This window comes from Hippocampus zosterae, chromosome 10 (genome assembly GCF_025434085.1).
Source record: "Hippocampus zosterae strain Florida chromosome 10, ASM2543408v3, whole genome shotgun sequence".
In the NCBI taxonomy this organism is placed as follows: domain Eukaryota; kingdom Metazoa; phylum Chordata; class Actinopteri; order Syngnathiformes; family Syngnathidae; genus Hippocampus; species Hippocampus zosterae.
This window is the reverse complement of record NC_067460.1, coordinates 17,836,750-17,845,491: the sequence shown is the minus strand read 5'-3', so window position 1 is coordinate 17,845,491 and position 8,742 is coordinate 17,836,750. Positions and strand designations below refer to the sequence as shown.

Here is an 8,742-nt window from a genome sequence, read left to right as displayed (position 1 = left end):
TATCACAGCATCTTAATGGACTCGTCTTGGTCGACAAAGCCAAAACAAACACAAGATTAGATTCAACAAAAACATGTACTCTCTTGGCGATGTGCTGCGAATTTAGAGCAGCCATTCGGATACATGACAGCTGTGTTTTTGAGGAAAATGAGAATGGAGTAACAGAGGCAAAATTGTTGGACCAGGAAATAGAAGTGCCGACAAACCAGTCAGCATACTCGCTTAACTTGTGTGCAGACAGCGTGGGATCATTCCCCAAAAAGGGTCAATGTGGATTGTGGGTATGAATGCTTGTTCATCTCGATATGTTCCCTTTGATTGACTGGTGACCAGTTCAGGGTGTAGTCCGTTGCGCCCGAAGTCTGTTGGCGATAGGCTCCTGCACCCTCTTCAGGATAAGTGGTGTTGGATGGATGGATGGACATAGGAGCGGAGGTATGGACGCATCTACTTTATAGAATGCTTCATTCTGATGAAAGCACCAAAACTTTCTCCACCTATTCATTCATTCATCTTCCGAGCCGCTTGATCCTCACTAGGGTCGCGGGGGGTGCTGGAGCCTATCCCAGCTGTCTTCGGGCAGTAGGCGGGGGACACCCTGAATCAGTTGCCAGCCAATCGCAGGGCACACATAGACGAACAACCATCCACGCTCACACTCACACCTAGGGACAATTTAGAGTGTTCAATCAGCCTGCCATGCATGTTTTCGGAATGTGGGAGGAAACCGGAGCACCCGGAGAAAACCCACGCAGGCCCGGGGAGAACATGCAAACTCCACACAGGGAGGCCGGAGCTGGAATCGAACCCGGTACCTCTGCACTGTGAAGCCAACGTGCTAACCACTGGACTACCGGGCCGCCTAAAACAGCTCATTTTCATCGCATTTTAAAAAGCCAGATTTTTTCCACTTGAAGCTTGTGTTCTGTGTCCTTCATTTGGTCACAATCAGTTCTGAGACACACTAACGACAAAAACATTCGATTTTGATTGTGTTATTTAAATCTTGCCAACGAGGACAGCATTTTGAGCAGCGGAATCCTTGATGCTCACAAACCTCCAGCTGTTCTGAGCATATGTAACAGTTGCCAGTAGCTTGAGGTTATCCGCAGTAAACCGTGGATGTGATTAAACTTCCTCAACTCACTGTCTCCCCCCTTAAATGTTCCCACGGTGGGATACATTTAACACAAATGGAGAGACCTGCTTAGATTTACTCTCTGTCAATGCACAACAGGTAAATAAGACATGAGATACACTTCAGAGCTAAAAGGTCCTTTGGCCTGGGTGGTACAGTCCTGTTAAGAGCTCACCATACAGCCTCGTAATCTGCTTATTGTAGATGCACTCCAGAATTAACTTCGAAAGACTCGACCACCTTTGGAGCGTTGTCAGACTTTTGCAAATGAACATGCCACCCCCTGCAACCAACGATAACAAATCTAGACACGTGCACTAAAAATTCTACAAAAAACACTCAAAAGTGACAAGGCCATTTTTACTCATAATGGGTTTAAAAATGACCACCACCACCATGTCCCAAGAAAACAATGTGGCGACACACAGCACATCACATGACTTACTCTCTCGTGAGCTGTTGCTGCTTAGCGCCCACGCCCGCGCTACTCAGCAGGGATTACCGGTAGGCACACCAAGACATACACACAAACATACACAAACACACAATGAAATGCAACCGAAGCAGCAAGTGAGTAGGACTAAGAATCATTTACATAAGGGAGGCATGAAGAAGTCAAAAAGTGACTCGCCACAAAGCAAATAGTCTTGCGCCTCATGCCCTTTGGTGAGTACCCCTGGAGTTTTTTTTAATGTTCCTCTGTTATTGTGCAAATATTTTTATATTTATATTTTTTATCGATATTTTGCAATAGTAGGTCCGGTTTCATGGCATGAGTATAATGCAGGCTACAGATCCTGGCTCGTTAGCTTGATGACAGAGCATCAGGACACTTTAAAAACGAAGCTCCAACACAAAGACACAGTCCGTTACATTTGACTTGGTGTCTTCAATAAGATTGTGGTCTCATTCAAGGACTTTGGTGTGCAGAAATGCTGCTGTGGAAGTGAGTTACCTGGCTCTCTGACAGACAGATGAGTGACATGGGTCCAATTTGCTAATCTTCTGTCGTCTAAATGCTGTGTGCTCACTTAGCTCACTGCCCAGTGTGGCGTTTGCTCATGTGGGGATTCAGATTTTCTTGAGAGAATGTTTGTTAATGTGCCAGAAGACCAGCTCAAGATGCAGTGCTTTCTGGTGCAGTTTTTGATAAGTTAACCTTACCACTTTATTTCACATTTTATAATTATCTGGAGATTTACAAAAACAAAAAAACAAAACCGTGATATTCCCCCTGGTGGTCGGAACTAAAGGTTGCAGGTAGGACATACTCAAGTATGTTTGAAAACAATAAAATATTTTGTAATGCCACTTTTTTTGTGATGTCAATCTTTTGATCTGCCTCAATAATGTAATGAATTTAAAATGAAAATCGGGGGGGTTCTCAGAAATTTTTAGATGAGATTAAAATATAGATTAATTAGATCAATTAATTACAGATCAATAATTAATTAATCACACCTTTTTAAATCTCTTGACAGCAGTGGTAAATAGTAGGATGGTACTGGTGCGAACAATGCCCTTCAATTTTTTTTTTTAGCTTCATGGTTCGTTAGCAAGTCACATGCTTTGGGGATGAAAACATTGTTACTCATCTTTGAAGCATTCAAATTTTTCAATGTATACAATATAATATTTGAGCAAACATGAATTTCAAACAATCTAGTAATGCAGACACAACCACGCAATTCATCTTTGTATGAAGCCAACTTTTCTCTCTGTGTCTTTTTTTCTCACCCTCTAATTTCTAGTTGTTGCGCCAATCTCCACAGGCAGCATTAAGCTTCGAGAGGGTGAGGGCAATTACAGAGGAGAGAAATTACAGAGCAGGCAAAAAACAAACTATTGTATTTCCCTTCTAGAGCTTGGTTATTAATAGCCTAGGCAACAATAGCATCTACGTCATCCGTCTACTCTCCGGTCATAATTTGCTCCCGGCTTTCAATGCTCTTGTAACACTGAATCGAGTAACGAGGATTCTTCTTTTTTGTTGTTTTTGTTGTTGTTGTCAAACCCATTAGGAGACCCCCCCCAAATTGCATGTTTCTTCAACATCGTCAAGTTGCATCGTCAAAGAGAGAAAGGCATTGTCAAGCCATGGTCAACAATTTATGCAACACCCACACACATCGACTGAGTCATAATGTAGACTTGTGACAAAACATGAAATCTAACGAGTTGTGACCTATGAAGTTATGGCCGGGCACCAGCAATATGTCGCTGTCAGTTTGTAACTTGGTGTCGTAAGGTGAAATTGTGTTTTCCATAATGATCAAAATGTCAGCATTTTATTTATGTTATTTTAAAACTTCTGAATCATTTAGTTAATGGGCTATTTTAGCTACCTGATTTTGAGCTGCTCGCATCAATCAGACTCACTTCACCAGAAATATCAATGTAACTATATATCTGAGTCTTTAATTATGTTCCAAAATGTATAAAGTCAGACAAAAATTGTATCCGCTAGTGGCAATATGCACATTGAAAATACAGCAAGAAAGTGAAATGTCGTCTTACAATGTACTTAATCCCATCAGGGGTAAGTAGTGTAGGAGGACTGTTCAACATAAAAGTTGTGGTCATGTGTAGTGTTGTCCCAAGATTTTCGTATTTGCTTGTATCTGCAAGGGTGTTTTTTTTCCCTTTTTTCTCCTGTCTATTTGCTTCTGTTCTACTTGTGGCCCAGACACCTTATCTACTCTCACGAGGTGCTCGTATTCATGTAGACAAGAGTGATAATGTGTCAAATGGAAGGATGTGCATGGAAGAGAGGGGCACGGTTTTTAAATGGATGTTGATAACGGGAAAGGAAAGAGGGTGAGACAGGTGAACAGGAAGGAGCTGAGTCAATAGTGTGTGAGAAATCAGGAGGAATAGAGAAGCTGGGAGGAGAAGTGCCCGACTAGTAATCCTATTAGAGAAGCCCAGATCAAGTTGGCATTGATGCTGCCGCCTCTGAGGAGATTTTCCTCCATGCTTTTGAAAAAGTCTGCAACACACCTGAGAATTCCTCTAATTGAATAAGTTTTCACCGTCACAGTCGACTTGTTTCTTCTGTTCCCATATCACTCAGGTAATTTACTCAACGGAAATTAAGTGACTTTATCAGTTTCCTGTTTTGAGCATACAGTATTTCAGGCGAAAAACAAGCAAAAAGCTTGGAATGAGACTCCAAGCTGTTTAGTGCTACTTTCAGCGGAAGCGGACAGTCAGACAACACGTAGCCAATGCTCCATTAATGTTACGCTTTCAGCAAGGAATTTCTGAACACAAACAGAAACACATAGAGACAGATAATATAACAACACTCGCGGGAACATCTTTATCCTCTGCGTAGAATGACTTATATTACTGTTGTACTGAGAATCCAAGAGAGGAGATGAATCTACACAGTCCATTAACATATATTTATGAATCTGTCTTCTACTGGTCCAAGGCGTGCACACCAGAATGAATAGCAAAATATGCATTGAAGCCCATATCCCATTGAGGGGGCGAACATTTACGTGTTAGCGAAGGTAGAGAACGTCAGGGTTCGTTCAAGGTTGCAGTCAACAAAAGTTCTCCAGACGTTCACCTACAGTTTTAATGTTTTGTTTTTGTCTTGTAGCAAGGAAATTTCATCCTTAAATGAACCCAGACGAACATTCACTACCTTTGCAAACGTTCCCCCCTCAGTGGGATATGGGCTTGAAGGAGAAAGTGTGACAAAAACTGTTTAATTCCTTTTAATTCGATTTGTCACGACTGTACAAGTTTGTATTTTGTTATCTATTAAGTAATATTGAAATACAGTAATGCTATCAAGAGCTATTCTTCCCAGTCAAGAACACAATACACATTTTTTTGCAGATTTTTTTCAGAAGATGGACCAGATTAATGGCAATTCTATTCGTTTCAATGGGGACAGATGATTTGAAATGGAGAAGGAATGAATGAATTGTGAATGTGAATTGTGAATGACTGAGGCCATGGTAATGAATGCACAAAAGTTACGATTATAAATTACACAGCAACTCACCTTCAAACTCATTCGCAGTGGATGAGGGAAATAGAAGCCGACATGAAACAGTTCCCTCTGCCTGTACCCCAAAACAGCGAACATCAATCAAAAATCGACGGCGCAAAATCATTTCTATAATTTTGTTTTCCAGGAATATGGTTGCGGAAAATTAGGGGGAAATGGAGTGTTGTTTTGGTAATTTTTTTCTAAACCTCATTTCTTTTTGCCATCAAGTTCTTTCTGTGCTGGAAGGATGTGTCCGTGTGTGCAATACTGCAGAAAAAAAATTATAATTTAGTGAGCTGGCACACTGTCTTAGTCTGAACTTAAATGCATTTCCACAAGAAGTCAGTGTTTGAGCCTGCATGGATGCCATCAGTGGATGTTTTGGGATGGCTGTGGCCTTATCATAGCCAGCCGAGGAGCCCCTGGACCCCCTGGCTCATCAACGGGAAATAGATTACCTTCTTCTTTAATCTCTTTTTTGTTTCCTGACGCACTGAGGGGTGCGCCATGATAAAAACCTTGGAAAGTCGAACCTTCTTTGAAAGGATCCACTTGGAGCGAAGCCTGAATGATTTATTGTTTTGGATGGCTGCTGATAGATGTTGTTTCTTGGAAAATACCATGCTTTTTGTCCAAAGTTCATAAATACTTGAATGTAATTATACCTTTTGCCACGCATTGATTTCGTTCAACTTCTACTTAATTAAAAATAGATTTCATGTGTACTCACAAAACCCCACCAGAAAGTTGCACACTCCACTTTTAATGCATACACTGTAATTTATACAAAACAACTTAATATCTGACCTCTCCCTTTGGGAGCCAGTGTGAACTAGTGACTTCAATGGTCATGAAAAGAATGACTCACATGTGATTTAGTTTCCTTAAAATATATGTATATAAATAAATAAAAAAGCTCATGGGGGCTAATCTGGGCTAGGAACAAGGTGGCAATGCCCCCACCAACCTCCCTTGCATATAAGTGCAGTATCTAATGTTTAAACTTTGGATCATGTCACGGAGCTTTGAATTACTGTTGAATACTGTATAAATTTTAAGATACATTACTGCATTTTGATTCTAATCCTGATGTTGGTACAATTTGGAGAGCAAAGTATTAAGGTGCTACTTCATGTAAAAGGTTTTACTGCATATGGTTGCAGAGTCACTTGTGTCTGGCCACTGTGCAGCCTCGGTTTGTAAAGTGTTTTTGTCTTTACTGTTTCTGGAAAGGGAACAAGAAAACGAATAAATAAAGTGGGCACCATTGAATAGTGGTGATTTCTCAGACTGTGTGTCTGGAGCCTTTTATCACAAACATTAGCTTTAAACTCAGTTCATTATTAAAACGTATGAGAAAGATACAAGTGAGGTCCTCAATAGTGTGGATGAATCACCTTTTTCCTACTTTGTGAAACACTAAATAACCTTATTTTACTCTCCATTTGCTCTCTTAGAAAGAGTCTTTACCTCGAATTGGATTTTTAATGTGCCTTGGTGGAGTGCGCACTGTCTCCTTGAGACTGACTGCGTCCAAATATATTGCAAGAGGAAAGGTCGTGGCCTCTAAGCTGACATCAAATTGCTTTTTGGGGAGGTGGGAGTGTTACAAATTTCATGTTGAGTGTTCGGATTCTCTTGTGCCACAACTCATTTTTCTATCATCTTGACTCTGCTTTTAACGTTGCCTCTTTGAGAGGTTTCTGACTACCTGAGAGGAGAAATATTCAGTTCTTAGTGTCATATGTCACAACAATAAAATTCTTCTTGGAAAGTATGAGACGGTGTGAGTGCTTTTTTTGGGGTGCTGACGTACTTCTGTTCCACCCTTCGGATCAAAAGACTTCTATCACTGAAATATCGCTGGCATAAACAGGATGCTATGATGACGCAAGAGCAAAATGCAACCGGGCGCACGCCCTGCAAGACTCAAATGGGAATGGGTTGCGGCCTCGCCGTTAGCTTTGGCTAACCTGACCACTACAGCAATGGCAGGTAGTACTAAGACATTTTCAGACATTGGACGCTTTATGACGCAATCTACAATGCAGCCACTAGATGGAGTTATTCCCAAGGAAATACTAACAGAACGATCAGATGTCAGTAATACATATTTAACAAATTAGCGACACAGTTCACTTCACTACAGCAAGTTATCACATTGACCGGTTAACGTTGAACTCTCTTGCCGCTGCTCCATTTCCATGTTCAACTGCATAACCTGTTCGCCTTAAGTTTGAACTCTACGTTGTAATCGTGTCTCTTGCAAGGAGCCATTTTGGGGTCGACATATTATCGTAATAACCATACACAAGGCGCATCGGATGTTAAGGCGCGCTGTGAGCTTTTAAGAAAATGGAAGGTGGTAGATGTTTTCAGAACAATGCCACCAAAACACTACACTTTGTGGCGTTATCCGCATAAAGACTCATTTGGAATAGGACACACAAGTGGTCTATTTGAGGTGTCATTAATGGTGAGTGATATTTTTCCTTTGCCGGTCCTACAAACTGTGTCTTCATACACTGTTTGGGGACCGCTGCCATTCAGTATTTTTTTTCTAAATAAATAATTTTGTGCTTGTGCATTGTTGAAATGTCAGTGCAACAGAAATATTTTAAGTGCCTCTTCTGGCATGTCCACCACCTAAAATGTCTTGAATGTTGGACAACGCAGTGGTGGGCACTGTACTCAATTTTGTCAGTCGTGAACGACACAGGCACCCGGCTGTCACCATCTGTCAGTCATTATTTCAACCCCAACGAAACGCCAATCATCTTACAAAGATGTAAATGAAGGATATTTTCAATACCTTTATTGTTCGCTTTAGCTAGTTTTGTGAGGAGAAAATGTCATTCTAGTGAGTTATCGTATTTTTGTTTTTATTTTATTTTGTTAACAAAAATGTTTTTTTTTAAATGAAAGTTTTTGTTATTTTGCAAATTTTCGTTGCTAACAACCTTGGTCCCTGCATGAATCCGTCAGCTCACTGCTCCACTGCATGTTGCTGCTCATTAATATGCACTGTGGAAGACCAGGGCCAAAGCAATTTCATTTTCTAAGCAGAGCCTTTGAGGAGTTCATTTCAAATGCCCTCCAACCACGACTCAATCTGAATTGCATTTGGATGGACAACGACTTGTGTTTAGAAAAAAAAGAAAACTGGAGGGAGTGGGGTGGTGGGGTTGATTTGCCATCAGCTAAAAGTCAAAAATTGCACAATAATAAGAAAAATAAAAAATGTCATGAACTATGGCTCGATTCGGGATCGTAATGCCACTGGCATCCGTCATATTGTTTTGCAGCCGGGGCTCTACCCAGTAAGCGCCACTTTTTTGCACGAGTTTGTGAGCAATTACCTTTGTCACCTCTGTACAAATAGCTGTGAAAAAATTAAATCCCAGAACTAGGAAAGTGTAAAAAAACACCTTCAGAAAGAAGTTTTACTGATAAACTGCTGGACTGCATTGACTTTTGCCACGGTGTTCAAATATCTTTTTTTATGTCACAAGAGAACACAATTTGTGTTAGAATGATCAAAATAAAGATATATGTTCGGGAGAAAATGGCAAAATAAAATATGGTGAAAGGTCAA

The 8,742-nt window shown here is 40.7% G+C and overlaps 1 protein-coding gene across 1 annotated transcript in view; it reads left to right on the top strand.

Moving 5' to 3' along the window:
• The first annotated feature begins 1,644 nt into the window (after positions 1 to 1,644).
• sphkap (SPHK1 interactor, AKAP domain containing) overlaps positions 1,645 to 8,742 on the top strand; it is a 58,599-nt gene continuing 51,501 nt past the window's right edge. Inside the window, exon 1 of the mRNA XM_052077890.1 lies at positions 1,645 to 1,804. The gene's annotated coding sequence lies outside the window, so the exon portion shown is untranslated. The remainder of the gene's footprint in view (positions 1,805 to 8,742) is intronic.